This window comes from Oncorhynchus kisutch, linkage group LG22 (assembly GCF_002021735.2).
Source record: "Oncorhynchus kisutch isolate 150728-3 linkage group LG22, Okis_V2, whole genome shotgun sequence".
Lineage (NCBI taxonomy): Eukaryota > Metazoa > Chordata > Actinopteri > Salmoniformes > Salmonidae > Oncorhynchus > Oncorhynchus kisutch.
In genome coordinates, this window is record NC_034195.2 from 35,512,332 (window position 1) to 35,529,079 (window position 16,748).

At 40.2% G+C, this 16,748-nt stretch overlaps 1 protein-coding gene across 2 annotated transcripts in view; it reads left to right on the forward strand.

Moving 5' to 3' along the window:
• Positions 1-3,495: 3,495 nt before the first annotated feature.
• Positions 3,496-16,748, forward strand: part of LOC109867753 (furin-like) — a 179,527-nt gene continuing 166,274 nt past the window's right edge. For both annotated transcript variants that reach the window (XM_031802119.1, XM_020457030.2), the window contains exon 1: positions 3,496-4,313. The gene's annotated coding sequence lies outside the window, so the exon portion shown is untranslated. The remainder of the gene's footprint in view (positions 4,314-16,748) is intronic.

Genomic DNA, 16,748 nt, shown 5'->3' on the forward strand with positions numbered 1-16,748 from the left:
TTGTGTGCGAGCAAGCGTGTCAGAATAAAAAGGATGGCTCTTTTGCACCATCTAGTAGTCAACCGTACAACATTGAACGGAACCAATTGTTTATGCATGAACGTATGGTATAAATCCGGGAGATGGCGGTCGTAGACAACAGTTTGTGGTTGCGCAAGGTGGCGGCGTTCCACTTATGATCGAACGGTGACGTAGAGCTGTAGCACAGACACAGGGTTGCCATGTACATCGTTTTCTAGTAAATTGGGATACTTTTAAAACGATGTCGCGTTGAAAATGTATTGGTCGTGGTTTGCGGGTTATTCAGCTAATTCTAAATTTCACCGCGGCCGCCATGGCATTTCTCTAAAAAATCAGTCGGAGGTGGTTACATTAATTCGCACGGAGGTGGTTAACTTTGCTAAAAGAAAACGTTATCAAGGGAAGTGTTTTACGTATGCTCAGTTATTGTGTCTCGGGGGCTGCCTGAGTGGAAATGTGAAATGAGCGTGGTTCTTTTATGAAGAAAAGTACTATATGAAACTGACATTAAATGTGGAGAATGATACATTTGCCTCTTGGCCATCAAGTAGTCTATTAATTGATATGCCATTGTAGTCTACTTTAGGCTACCATTTGATACAATAAATATTTTGAAGTGATGATATCACTGGTCATAGGCGGGGTCTTGTTTCAGAGGACGCATAGCTCTCGACCTTCGCCTCTCCCGAGTCCGTTCGGGAGTCACAGCGATTGGATAAACCTTAACTACCAAAAACATCACGGAATGTGATGCCACCAAAACAATAAAAAATGGTTATTGCAAATAAATGTGCCCTTGTGTAGCCTACCTGGAGCTGGCAAAACAATTTAATAAATAGCCTATAACTTCAGTTTATTGTTGTTGTAAACATGTGTTGTTATGCAATTATTAATGAACATGTTTAGTAAATTAAATTAGAAGTCATCAAAGCGCTATCAAAATTCCCCATTAGTTGTTAGAACGCATTAGATTGATGGTAACAGTAGTAAGATTAGGCTAAAAATAAACATATTCAGTTCATATACAGTACCAGTCAAAAGTTAGGACACATATTCATTCAAGGGTTTTTCTTTATTTCTACTATTTTCTACATTGTAGAATAATAGTGAAGACATCAAATCTATGAAATAACGCATATGGAATCATGTAGTAACCAAAAAAAGACATAAAAACTATGAAATAACACATATGTGATCATGTAGATTTTAGATGTGGAATGGAATGGAATCATATAGATTTTAGATTCTTCAAAGTAGCCACCCCTTGCCTTGATGACAGCTTTTCACACTCTTGGTGCAGTACTCCATTGCTCTCCCTCCTGGTCAAATAGCCCTTACACAGCCTGGAGGTGGGGTTTGGGTCATTGTCCTGTTGAAAAACAAATTATAGTCCCACTAAGAGCAAACCAGATGGGATGGCGTATCGCTACAATATGCTGTGGTAGCCATGCTGGTTAAGTGTGCCTTGAATTCTAAATAAATCACAGACAGTGTCACCAGCAAAGTACCCCTATACCATCACACCTTCTCCTCCATGCTTCAAGGTGGGAACCACACATGCAGAGATCATTCTTTCACCTGCTCTGCGTCTCACAAAGACGGCGGTTGGAACTAGAAATCTCAAATTTGGACTCATCAGACCAAAGGACAGATTTCCACGGGACTAATTTCCATTGCTCGTTTTTCTTGGTCCAAGCAAGTCTCTTCTTATTATTGGTGACCTTTAGTAGTGGTTTCTTTGCAGCAATTCGACCATGAAGGCCTGATTCACACAGTCTCCTCTGAACAGTTGATGTTGAGATGTGTCTGTTACTTGAACTCTGTGAAGCATTTATTTGGGCTGTAATCTGAGGTTCAGTTAACTCTAAGGAACTTATCCTCTGCAGCAGACGTAACTCTGGGTCTTCCATTCCTGTGACGGTCCTCATGAGAGCCAGTTTCATCAAAGTGCTTGATGGTTTTTGCGACTGCACTTGAAGACATTTTCCGAATTGACTGACCTTCATGTCTTAAAGTAATGATGGACTGTTGTTTCTCTTTGCTTATTTGAGCTGTTCTTGCCATAATATGGACTTGGTCTTTTACCAAATAGGGCTATCTTCTGTATACCACCCCTACCTTGTCACAACACAACTGATTGGCTCAAACGCATCAAGAAGGAAAGAAATTCCACAAATTAACTTTTAACAAGGCACACGTGTTAATTGAAATGCATTCCAGGTGAATACCTCATGAAGCTCGTTATTTCATAGTTTTGATGTCTTCACTATTATTCTACAATGTAGAAAATCGTAGAAATAAAGAAAAAGGTGTGTGTTCAAACTTTTGACTGCTACTGTACATATTATTAATATTTAATTCAGTGATTAAAATGATGACCCCATCCTTCGTAGCTTATTACAGCAGGCTATTGGGAAACACACGCATTTCTTACCTCTAAATCACCTACCTATTCATGTTGATTTAATGAGTTTGTTAATTTTAACTAAGCAAGCTGCTAAATTGTTTAGTTTCCATATTGCCTACATCTTGTCTAGGCTACTGTAGACAATCTGAAATGAGATGTAGGCCTATCAGCGGCTATAGGCTACCTGCCTTTATCTAAGCAAACCATGGCAAAATGTAATTACAATCATAAACCCAGATTTTAGTCTGTAGCCTATGCCTATTGAAATGACAAGTCATCTCTCGCAAATGGGCGGTTTATAGTATGGTATGTGGATGAAAGTCATGCTTAGGCAAATAAACTATAAAGGGGAAAAAATGGCTAGAGTTTACACTTTTTTAGTTATTTCATGAAATGTTATTTTTCAAAAACGGATTTTTTTTTTTAAGTATCGGGGTAATTGCCCTCCCCCTCCTCTTTTTAACTCACCTTGTTCTTTCTTTGCTGTTCCTTTTCCGTACAATCCATTATTTACAATTGCACTAAATATTATTTGAATAATGCAAACGGTGATCAAAAGTTGTTTTAAATTAATTTAAAAAAAGATCGTTTGGAATATAATATTGAAATGGGATATATAGTTGAAGTCGTTGGCTGTGTCCAAGACTCGCCGTTGCATCATGCTTAGGAACAGCCCTTAGTTAGCTATGCTTAATAATAGCAGTCAAACAAGTTACATTTACATCCATTGATGGGAAATGATCTCGTGAGTTTAATAAGGTCAAATGATCTTTTCTCTTGCAACATATTCAAATTATTTTATTGCACCTTGTCATAGCTGGCAATAATTATTATTTTGAGGAAAACCGAATTTTGCTTCGAAAGTCATTACAAGTTACTATGATATTCCTTCTTAAATGTCTCGATAACGTTATGGCAAAAGGGTTTATTGTATGCATATGGCAACATCTCTTTTGCGTTGAAAACGTTTTTTGGCTAGTTTTCAGGACTTTATGGTGGGTTTTGACAATCATTGTTTTAGAAATGTCAGCTTGCCTGGCAACCTTGCAGAGATATAACAATGAAAATAGTGGAGTGTGGACGTAGCTACTTCCTGTGTTTTTTGCTATTTTATTATAGGTAGCAAAGTGGACAAATATATCAGTTTCCTGTATAAAGAAATGTATAACCTTTTGATAATTTTAGAACATGCTTTGAATATATTAGTGTGTTCGAGTAGAGCAGTATGCATATCACGGAACTGTTTTGAACGCCCTAGCTAGCTACATAGAAAAACAACTGGGTTTTGAAGTACTACTCGTTCGAGACAACGATTAATAAGACGAGGAAAGTCTACTACGAACAAAGTGTAGCAGAGTGTTAGGTGTGACAATATTGCAGTACCAAGGTACACGGGGGGACCTTGAGTGGTGTCTGAGTATGTTGAGTGGTGTCTGAGTATGTCACACGTAACTCCACAGAGTTCCTGAGCAACGCCGCGGGAGGAGAGAGCTGTCAACCGGGCAGCTGAGACGTGACGTGGACATTTTATCCGAAAAATTTGTGCAAATGTCATAGCCAACGTGTATTGTTTTGCTCTTTGAGGAAAGAGGTTGGAGAGGTATCCCGAAGTGGCGGGGTGGGAGGGAACGAATTAACCAGGGAAGCATATATGGTAATATAAACTACAAGGCAAGAGCGCATTCTCTGCCTTTTATTCCAGTGTCTGACAGAACTGTCGATACTAGATAGCTACTTCACTTACCAAGTTGGAGCTCGGAGTTCGGGGTACATTGGTGCTATAGCTACACAGGACCAGCTGACTGATGCGCCTATGTTTTATTTGATGACATGAAGTCAGCCCTTGCTGATTGAGTGCACGTCCCCATCAAAGAAATAGCTCTTGGTAAGATCTTGGCATAATGTCAAATATTGATTTATTTGTCTGTAGTGTGTGATACATTTACTTGCCTTCAACATAGTTGATTGTTTGTGCGTGTGTGTCAGTGTATGTATTTGTTCCTTCCTTTTATAAATGTTCCTTTGTATAAATGTCTGAATCAGTTTTGTATTGTAAATCTGATTTACACATGTATTGCTGTCTTATTACTATGTTATAGGCGTTTTCTGTAGCTATCAAGATCTTGATATCAAGATCAGGATTTACAGATGAGCTGACATAATACTACTGATCTGGATTTAGATGAATATCAAAGAAACAAATACAGTCCTGATTGACAGGATTATAAAGAGAGTCAGGTTTTCTTCTAAAACTGAATTTCTGTGACCCAGCTAAACCCTCTTCTGGTTATTGTATATCTGATCATTCATGCCACAAGAATCTCAGTAGGGTAAAAACAAGGTCATACATTATTGTAGCATGCAACACCAAAGTGAAGTGTGCAAGAGTTGTACATACGCAGAGCTTTCCCAATAGGATTAACTCCATGACACAATTTTCACTTTTTAAAGAATATGTTTTGGCTGCTCATCATGTCCAATATTCAGGAGCTCTTGTTTTGGTTGCCTGTGAACTTCTCTTCTGACTGGCTGAACTCGGGGTGTAACTGTTGAACACTTCGACCGGACAATTTCTACAGTGACCTGAATCCTATTGACATGACACTCACTTGGAAATAGCCTTTATTTAGATGACCCAGATCAATAGGGACGGCCTAGATGTTTTGTTCATCAGTACTAAGGAGGTATAAAGTCAATCATAAGGTGATATAATGAATGGTAAGAGGCTGACATACAGTTATCCAGGGGAATGCATTGACCCAGGCTGTGTCAGTGGATTAATGCACTATACAGTACTATGAGCTGGTGGCAGCATTCATTCTATCTTTGTGCATTCCTAAGTAGAGCCAGTCATGAGCTAAGTGGGACTGAAAAATAGTGGGAAATTCAGCAACTTGTCAAGGACAAAGAAAGTTCACTTAAAAAATGCTTTTTCTGTGGGTTTAAAACAAATAATTTTTGGGCAGAAGTTCACTACCGTTGTCCTTGAAGAGTTGCTGCATTATTTCTTCCTTTTCAGTTTGCTCCTCTGTACAGTGTGAGCTAAGCTCAGAGAGAGAGAGAGAGTAGATTGAGTTTTACCTAGTTATGCAGTCTCAGTGACTCACCTTTACTCAGCAGGTCCACACACTGATGAAGAGACCCGAGGTCACTGCCTGCCGTGCGGTGGCCTGTAGCCAAGTCTGTGTGTGTGCATGTGCGTGTCTATGCTTGCAGTTAGGGTGTTTGTGTGCTTCCCACTGCTGTGATGATCGTTGTTCCACTCCCTGATCATTGTGTGTCTCTAGAGAAGATGTGTGGTGGTATGCTGTGCTTCACTCCTCTGCAGTTCAGTAGAAACTAGGGCTGAGGAATTGGTGCTTTTTGAGGTTGCTTCGGTTTCGGTATAATTATAAAGCAAATCATTTTATAATTTTTTTGAACATGAAATGTTTTATGAAAAAAGGACGTTACAATGATTTTAGAGCTTTTTAATTCAAAAGCCAAAAATAGTGAACATTCAATTGCCAAAATATTGAAGATATTCCATTGTCTCTGTCAGGTCCTGGTTTGGTGGATATCAATAAAAAAAAATAGGAAATTACTATGAAATAATAAAACATTTCAGTTGTGTATATTTCTTAGTTTTTATTTCATTACTTATTTGTCTCTTCTCAGCTCAGGCAGTAGCAGTCAGCCAGTCAGGGCATCTAACGTTTTAGTCATCCTATTTATCTAGCCTGCCTAAGTATGTTGCAGAGCTGTCTGACAAAATAATGTTACTAGTTATTCAAAGTAAATAAGGTATACTTTTATGAACTGCATCTGTCCCTGTGGATGTTGTGTTGTGTACATTCCTCTCTCATGCGGTGTATGCGGTCTGTGTGTATCTGACCTAACGAAGCAGGCACAAAAGTGTATCCGTCCAGAGATCTGTAGACAATTACAAGACAATCATGTCTATGCCCTTACAATGGGAGTCGTTGTCCCAAAGGTCCAAAATAAACCTATATAAATGCATTGGGCTTATTTTGGAAAGCTTTTGGCGAGAGTGAAACCTCTCGCTTCACCTCTTCCTCTCTGATCCGTCAATGAGCCAGAAAAAGCTGGTGCAATGGATTATGGTCAATGTGGTTATTTACCATGTTTCTGCGCTGAACTAGGTTGAATATTTGCTTAATGAAAACTACAACTCCCTTTAGCCCAGCGTCCCACATAGTTCACTTTATTTCTCCGATTTCTCTCGAGAATGATTTGATTTCTCTGAAGAGAAACGAAATGGGTTTCAGGTAGTTAAACCAACGTCGGCCAAACATCTGCTTTGTGCATGACACAAGTAATTTTTCCAACAATTGTTTACAGACAGATTATTGCACTTATAATTCACTCTATCACAATTCCAGTGGGTCAGAAGTTTACATACACTAACTTGACAGCTTGGAAAATTCCAGAAAATTATGTCATGCCTTTAGAAGTTTCTGCTAATAGACATCATTTGAGTCAATTGGAAGTGTACCTGTGGATGTATTTCATGGACTACCTTCAAATGCAGTGCCTCTTTGCTTGACATCATGGGAAAATCAAAAGAAATCAGCCAATACCTCAGAAACAAAATTGTAGAACTCCGCAAGTCTGGTTCATCCTTGGGAGCAATTTCCAAACGCCTGAAGTTACCAAGTTCATCTGTACAAAAATAGTTTGCAAGTATAAACATCATGGGACCACGCAGCCGTCAATACCGCTCAGGAAGAAGATGCGTTCTGTCTCCTAGAGATGGACGTACTTTGGTGCAAAAAGTGCAAATCAATCCCAGAACAACAGCAAAGGACCTTGTGAAGATGCTGGAGGAAACAGGTACAAAAGTATCTATATCCACAGTAAAACGAGTCCTATATCGACATAACCTGAAAGGAGGCTCAGCAATTAAGAAGACATTGCTCCAAAACCGCCATAAAAAAAGCCAGACTACGGTTTGCAACTGCACAGATTGTGCTTTTTAACCATAATGACCATTGTTATGTTTGGAAGAAAAAGGGGGGCGGCTTGCAAGCCGAAGAACACCATCCCAACCGTGAAGCACGGGGGTGGCAGCATCATGTTGTTGGGGTGCTTTTCTGCAGGAGGGACTGGTGCACTTCACAAATAGATGGCATCATGAGGGAGGAAAATTATGTGGATATATTGAAGCAACATCTCAAGACATCAGTCAGAAGGCTAAAGCTTGGTCGCAAATGGGTCTTCCAAATGGACAATGCCTCCAAGCATATTTCCAAAGTTGTGGCAAAATGGCTTACGGACAACAAAGTCAAGGTATTGGAGTGGCCATCACAAAGACCTGACCTCAATCCTAGAGAGATTTGTGGGCAGAACTGAAAAAGTGTGTGCGAGCAAGGAGGCCTAAAAACCTGACTCAGTTACACCAGCTCTGTCAGGAGGAATGGGCCAAAATTCACTTATTGTTGGAAGCTTGTGAAAGACTACCCGAAATGTTTGACCCAAGTTAAACAATTTAAAGACAATGCTACCAAATACTAATTGAGTGTATGTAAACTTCTGACTTTAGGCTACTCATTCTCATCAACAGGAGATTGTTTATTGTTACTCGCTTGTATCATTTTACAAAATCAGCCTGGGGTCAGCCTGTCCGTGCTCAGACCATACGCCGTACACTGCATCAAATTGGTCTGCATGGCTGTCGTCCCAGAAGGAAGCCTCTTCTAAAGGTGATGCACAAGAAAACCCGCAAACAGTTTGCTGAAGACAAGCAGACTAAGGACATGGATTACTGGAACCATGTCCTGTGGTCTGATGAGACCAAGATACACTTATTTGGTTCAGATGGTGTCAAGTGTGTGTGGCAGCAACCAGGTGAGGAGTCCAAAGACAAGTGTGTCTTGCCTACAGTCAAGCATGGTGGTGGGAGTGTCATGGTCTGGGGCTGCATGGGTGCTGCCGGCACTGGGGAGCTACAGTTCATTGAGGGAACCATGAATGCCAACATGTACTGTGACATACTGAAGCAGAGCATGATCCCCCTCCCTTCAGAGACTGGGCCGCAGGGCAGTATTCCAACATGATAACGACCCCAAACACACCTCCAAGACGACCACTGCCTTGCTAAAGAAGCTGAGGGTAAAGGTGATGGACTGGCCAAGCATGTCTCCATACCTAAACCCTATTGAGCATCTGTGGGGCATCCTCAAACGGAAGGTGGAGGAGTGCATGGTCTCTAACATCCACCAGCTCCGTGATGTCGTCATGGAGGAGTGGAGGAGGACTCCAGTGGCAACCTGTGATGATGGTGGCCACACAAAATATTGACACTTTGGGCCCAATTTGGACATTTTCACTTAGGGGTGTACTCACTTTTGTTGCCAGCGGTTTATACATTAATGGCTGTGTGTTGAGTTATTTTGAGGGGACAGCAAATTTACACTGCTATACAAGCTGTACACTCTACTTTACATTGTAGCAAAGTGTCATTTCTTCAGTGTTGTCACATGAAAAGATATACTCAAATATTTACAAAAATGTGAGGGGTGTACTCACTTTTGTGATATACTGTATGTAAGAATGCTGTTCATCGACTACAGGTCAGCATTTAACACCATAGTACCCTCCAAACTAATCAATATGCTCGAGACCCTGGCCTGTGCAACTGGGTCCTGGACTTTCTGATGGGACGCCCCCAGGTGGTGAGGGTAGGAAACAACATCTCCAACCCGCGGATCCTCAACACTGGGTGCACAAGGGTGCGTTCTCAGCCCCCTCCTGTACTCCCAGTTCACCCATGACTGTGTGGCCATGCACACCTCCAACTCAGAGGTGAGGGCCCTCGGAGTGTGGTGTCAGGAAAATAACCTCACACTCAACGTCAACAAAACAAAGGAGATGATTGTGGACTTCAGGAAACAGCAGAGGGAGCACCCCCCTATCCACATCGACCTGACAGTAGTGGAGAAGGTGGAAAGTTTTAAGTACCTCGGTGTACACATCACGGGACAACCTGAAATGGTCCACCCACACAGACAGCGTGGTGAAGAAGGCGCAACAGCACCTCTTCAACCTCTGGAGGCTGAAGAAATTTGTCTTGTCACCAAAAACACTGACAAACTTTTACAAATGCACAATCGAGAGCATTCTGTCGGGCTGTATCACCGCCTGGTACGGCAACTGCTCTGCCCACAACGGTAAGGCTCTCCAGAGGGTAGTGAGGTCTGCACAACGCACCAGCAGGGGTAAGCTACCTGCCCTGCAGGACACCTACACCACCTGATGTCACAGGAAGGCCAAAAAGATCATCAAGGACAACAACCACCCAAGCCACTGCCTGTTCACCCCGCTATCATCCAGAAGTACAGGTGCATCAAAGCTGGGACCGAGAGACTGAAAAACAGCTTCTATCTCAAGGCCATCAGACTGTTAAAACCTGATAGGGATAGGGCTGATTGCTGCCCCCTTTGGGGTGATTGCGTGCCCATGGTAAACAGAAAAGAAATCTGTCAAAAATTGCTAATATATGCAATTAAAAATTATTATTGAATAGAAAACACTCTAAAGCTTCTAAAACCGTTTAAATTATGTCTGTAAGTAAAGCAGAACTCTCAGGGCACTCATTCTCCCAAACTCTCTCTTGTCATCCAAAAAGTTGGCCCAACTTTGACGTCATCGCCCCCACCCTTCCCAAGCACCTACAGTCCTGGGAACAGTTCCTATGCCTTCAGCGCGGTGTCCGCTTTCAATGGGGCTTCTCATTGTGTGAATCGCGAGCTCACGAGAGTAATGACGGGCCAAAACCTTTCGGTCGCGCGAGAAAACAGGTTACTCTCATGCGCATTCTGCTCCTGTGGTGTCTTTCTTCCAAGATTGATTAAACGTGTGTTTCTCTTTGTCCTGAGAATTGCTGTGAAGCTATATAACATGCTAACGCTGTGTTCTGAACCAAGTTTGACAAGTTTAGTCGACATATAATATGTAATTTCGACGTTTTGGTGCGAACTAACTTTACTTTTTGGCTGCATTTCAACCGAAATATGTCGTGTTTGATAACCGAAAGACACAGACTTCAAAACTAAAGCTGTTTTTGGTAAGTATAAACCCTTCCAGGTCTTCTGATGGAAGAACAGCAAAGGTAAGGGAACATTTATGTGTTAAATTTGGGTTTCTGTGGACTCCGAGATAGAGGAGCCAAAATGCTAATTCCTGAGCGCCGACTCACATTATAGCCTAGTGAACGAAATCTGTAAAGTTAAAAATAAATGTAACACAGCGATTGCATTTAGAAGAAGTGTATCTTTCTATATATATGTAGAACATGCATATTTAGTCAAAGTTTATGTTGTGTATTCCATGTTAGCTGACGGCATGTGCAGAAGCCATCGTCATTTCTCCGGACATTTGAGTAGCATTTTTTTAACAATGCGTCATTGTAAACAGAGATTTATGGCATATTATTGAAAAAAACATAAATGTACTGTGTAACATGTTATATTTCTGTCATCTAATGAAGATTTCAAAAGGTTAGTGAAATTATTTTATTTTAATCCTGCGTTTGGTGATTGCATATTTTGTTCAATTTGGCTATGGAAATTAGCTGTGTCTTCGGTGTGTATTCCGTGGTGGTTTGACATAAATATGCGCTATGTTTTCACCGTAAAACATTTTAGAAATCTGACTTGGTGGCTAGATGAACAAGGTGTTTATCTTTCATTTGAGCTATTGGACTTGTTAATGTGTGGAGGTTAAATATTTCTAAGAATATTTTTGCGTTCTGTGCGCCATTGTGTCAGTTGAGCAGTGGGGGAGGGTACCCCTAGAGGGACATGTGGGGCCATGTAGTTTTAAACAGCCATCACTAACATTGAGTGTCTGCTGCCAACATACTGACTCAATCCTCTAGCCACTTTAATAATAAAAAATGTGATGTAATAAATGTATCACTAGTCACTTTAAACAGTTCCACTTTATATAATGTTTACATACCCTACAGTACTCATCTCATATGTATATACTCATATGTATATATATGTATATACTGTACTCTATACCATCTATACCATCTACTGCATGCCTATGCTGTTCGGCCATCGCTCATCCATATATTTATATGTACATATTCTTATTCATTCCTTTACACTTGTGTGTAAAAGGTCATTGCTGTGAAATTGTTAGATTACTTGTCAGATATTACTGCATGGTCAGAACTAGAAGCACAAGCATTTCGCTACACTCGCATTAACATCTGCTAACCATGTGTATGTGAACAATAAAATTTGATTTGATTAAAACACATAAGATGTGTCTATATATGGAACAATTCACATTTAAAAATGTTGACCAATCAATTGGTCGAAAGAAAAGACGATTCTTGTTGAACAAGATTTGTTTAGGGACAGCCCTAGGTTCTACACACACATTCAGGTGTGCAAGCTAAAGAGAGAGAGTGTAAATTACAGAGAAGAGGGGAAGGAGAAAATCAAATCACTCCCCTGGATGTCACCCTGCATAGCCACAGTGCTCCTGAGCTCATTAGAAACAGAGCTGAACCTCAAGAGTGGGGGGGGGGGGGGATCTGACAGAGAAGGCGAAAGAGGGAGAGAGAGTGAGAGAAATAGAGAGAGGAGCAAACACACAAAATGATGCAACTAACATTCTCTCTCTCTCTCCACCCTCTCTCCTTTAGTCTACTACAGTGATGGACAAAAGCCTTAGATCAGATTAAAACAGCCCTTCCATTAGATAGCTTCATTCCAGACTGAACCTCTAACGGTCAAAATTAGATATACTGTACGTGCTCATTACTGGACTGAAATGAGAAGAGGCTGAAACGAATGGGGCAAGCATTCCAATAAAATTACATTTCTGATAATTATCATTAACAGTGCTTGCTGAAACGTCTGTATACTAATGACAGACCTGCAAGTCTGGCTCCCTGAAACTGTGATACAGCCCATTACTGTGATCAGGGTACAATGAACAATTTGTTAATTTCTTCTCGTACCTCAATGAGACTGCTATCCTAGAAGATAAAGTAGACTAGACCTGAAGGCATTTCTGTTCTGCTTAAAATGAACATTTGCTGCTTCAGTCTTTGAATTAAGCTGTTATGTTTATTGTTTGTTTCCTAAGAAACATTTCATAACTGACTTTCAAAAAGGAAGACACAGCTTGCGTACATCCTGTAGTATTAAGAAAAACACAGAGCAAGCATTTCAATACTCACCAGGGCTATAAATTAGCTGGAGCTCCCAAATTTAAAAATATTTAGTACCAGAAAAAGAGATTGATTCAAATGTATTTGATTAGATATAGCCTACATTAGTCCAATATTCGTCTGATTAATCAGGTTTTTATACACAATTAATTGGTATATACACCCTGAGAAACCTGTGTGCAAAATGTTGTAAATGTTCCTTATTGAGAAATCATGTGACTAAACTGAATAAAAAGAAGAAACTACACTATGAAACAAAGATAAATTAAATAAAGAATGATAGTAAGAAGTTTTGGGGCACCTTAAATGAAATTCTGGGGAAAAAGGCAAACTCAGCTTCATCATTCACTGAATCAGATGGCTCATTCATCACAAAACCAACTGATATTGCCAACTACTTTAATATTTTTTTCATTGGCAAGATTAGCAAACTTAGGCATGACATAACAGCAACATATCCTGACACTACATATCCAAGTACATCTGATCAAATTACGAAAGACAAGCGTTGTAATTTTAAATTCCATAAAGTTAGTGTGGAAGAGGTAAAAAATGATTGTTGTCTATCAACAAGGACAAGCCACCGGGGTCTGACAACTTGGATGGAGGATAATAGCGGAAAATATTGCCACTCCTATTCGCCATATTTTCATTTTAAGCCTACTAGAAAGTGTGTGCCCTCAGGTTTGGAGGGAAGCAAAAGTCATTCCGCTACCCAAGAATAGTAAAGCCCCCTTCACTGGCTCAAATAGCCGACCAATCAGCCTGTTACCAACCCTTAGTAAACTTTTGGGGAAAAAATGGTGTTTGACCAGATACAATGCTATTTTACAGTAAACAAGTTGACAACAAATTTTCAGCATGCTCATTGAGAAGGACATTCAACAAGCACAGCACTTACACAAATGACTGATGATTGGTTGAGAGAAATTGATGATAAAAAGAGTGTGGGGGCTGTTTTGTTAGACTTCGGAGCGGCTTTTGACTATGATCAATCATAGTCTGCTGCTGGCAAAACTTATGTGTTATGGCTTTACACCCTGCTATATTGTGGATAAATAGTTGCCTGTCTAACAGAACACAGAGGGTGTTCTTTAATGGAAACCTCTCCAACATAATCCAGGTAGAATCAGGAATTCACCAAGGCAGCTATCTAGCACCATTACTTTTTTCAAACTTTACTAATGAATTGCCACTGGCTTTGAGGAAAGTCATAGTGTCTATGTACAGTGGGGCAAACAAGTATTTAGTCAGCCACCAATTGTGCAAGTTCTCCAACTTAAAAAGATGAGAGAGGCCTGAAATGTTCATCATATGTACATTTCAACAAAAAATCCAGAAAATCACATTGTAGGATTTTTAATGAATTTATTTGCAAATTATGGTGGAAAATTAGTATTTGGTCACCTACAAACAAGCAAGATTTCTGGCTCTGACTTCTTTTTTAAGAGACTCCTCTGTCCTCCACTCGTTACCTGTATTAATGGCACCTGTTTGAACTTGTTATCAGTATAAAAGACACCTGTCCACAACCTCAAACTATCACACTCCAAACTCCACTATGGCCAAGACCAAAGAGCTGTCAAAGGACACCAGAAAGAAAATTGTAGACCTGCACCAGGCTGGGAAGACTGAATTTGCAATAGGTAAGCAGCTTGGTTTGAAGAAATCAACTGTGGGAGCAATTATTAGGAAATGGAAGACATACAAGACCACTGATAATCTCCCTCGATCTGGGGCTCCACGCAAGATCTCACCCCGTGGGGTCAAAAAGGTCACAAAAATCCCAGAACCACACGGGGGGACCTAGTGAATGACCTGCAGAGAGCTGGGACCAAAGTAACAAAGCCTACCATCAGTAACACACTACGCCGCCAGGGACTCAAATCCTGCAGTGCCAGACGTGTCCCCCTGCTTAAGCCAGTACATGTCCAGGCCCGTCTGAAGTTTGGATGATCCAGAAGAAGATTGGGAGAATGTCATATGGCGAGATGAAACCAAAATATAACTTTTTGGTAAAAACTCAACTCGTGGTGTTTGGAGGACAAAGAATGCTGAGTTGCATCCAAAGAACACCATACCTACTGTGAAGCATGGGGGTGGAAACATCATGTTTTGGGGCTGTTTTTCTGCAAAGGGACCAGGACGACTGATCCATGTAAAGGAAAGGATGAATGGGGCCATGTATCATAAGGGTTTGAGTGAAAACCTCCTTCCATCAGCAAGGGCATTGAAGATGAAACGTGGCTGGTGTTCTTTGGATGCAACTCAGCATTCTTTGTCCTCCAAACACGACGTGTTGAGTTTTTACCAAAAAGTTATATATATATTTTTTTTTTAAAGGTATAATTTTAGTGAATGATATCATAAATAGGACTGGTGGAGTTGTGTCACACATGCAGCTAACACAGACGTATGGAAATGTCTGCTCTACCCAAAATTACAACCAACTAATTACAGCATTACCACAAAAATGGAAAAGGCAAGTAGAAGGGGAATTAAGTAAGGAACTTTTACGTCTGCCCTGCATTAAAGAACATAAAAGGTTTAAGAAATGTGTGATAAATAAAAACATAAACCAATTTCATTTAAGGACCAAAAAATTGACAGCTGTGCCATATAAATTGCAAAATAGTTGGGAAGAGATTTCCGATGTACCCATTCCATGGCACATGGTTTATGAATTGACACGCAAAACAAATTCAAATTTTTCTATTTAAATTACTATACAAATTTATTGCAACCAATAGAATATTATATATACGGCGATACAATCTTCCCAGCTCTGCAGATTTTGCTGTGAGGAGCAGAGTCATTAGATCATTTATTTTGGTACTGTCCATATGAACTTGTTTTTGGTCACAGGTCCAGGAATGGCTGAAGAATTCCAACATTTGCCCAGAACTAATGCTGCAGTTAGCAATACTGGGTGATTTGAAAAGTCATAGTCAATCAATCAATAATATAATAATTATTTTAGCAAAATGTTTTATCTTTAACAGTCTGTAGAAGCTATGAGAGTTGAAAGGTTCAGTACTTTTGTGAAGCATCACAGCACAGTTGAAAAATATATGGCAAATATAAATAAAAATGGATGGTGTTGAGATAGATGGGAGGGATTGAATGGAGCTGAAGAGTGGGACTAATAACAAGATAACCAAGGTAAAACATATGGGGTCTGAAAAATGAATATAGATTCAGAAATGTAGTGAAATAGCACAGTTACAAATCAAAATCAAACTGGATGGACATCAGAATTAGAGGAAGGACTAAAAACAAACAAAATATAACTATTGTAAAATAGATTGTGTCTGTAAAATGTGTATAATATGTATAAACTGAAGGTAGAAGCCTAACACTGAACCAAAACCGGCTACATCGTGCGCCATCGTGCATACATTTATTTTGTCCCCCTACACCAAACGCGATCACGACACGCAGGTTAAAATATCAAAACAAACTCTGAACCAATTACATTAATTTGGGCACAGGTCGAAAAGTATTAAACATGTATGGCAATTTAGCTAGCTAGCTTGCACATGCTAGCTAATTTGTCCTATTTAGCTAGCTTGCTGTTGCTAGCTAATTTGTCCTGGGATATGAACATTGAGTTGTTATTTTACCTGAAATGCACAAGGTCTTCTACTCCGACAATTAATCCACACATCTCTCCTCCTTCCAGGCTTTTTCATCTTTGAACTTATATGGCATCTAAAATTTCATAGTATTACCACGACGACCGGCAAAAAAGTTTGCCTTTAAATCACCCACATGGGTATAACCAGTGAGGAGATGGCACGTTTGTACCTGCTTCTATAAACCAATGAGGAGATGGGAGAGGCAGGACGTGCAGTGCGATCTGCGTCAGAAATAGGAATGACTTCTATTTTAGCCCTTGGCAACGCAGATGCTCGTTGGCGCGCGCGAGCAGTGTGGGTGCAATAATTGAATAACATGGATTTCTAAATACATTTTGCAACACTCGCGCACGCGATGTGTCTGGTCTGGTCAGCATGTAAGTGTTATTGTTTTGTTTTGTGTTGTGTTATTAGTTTACTCCAATTGGGGGAAGGCTGATAGGGTTTGCGGGGAATATCAATGGTATATTCAAAAAAAAAAAAGTATGTA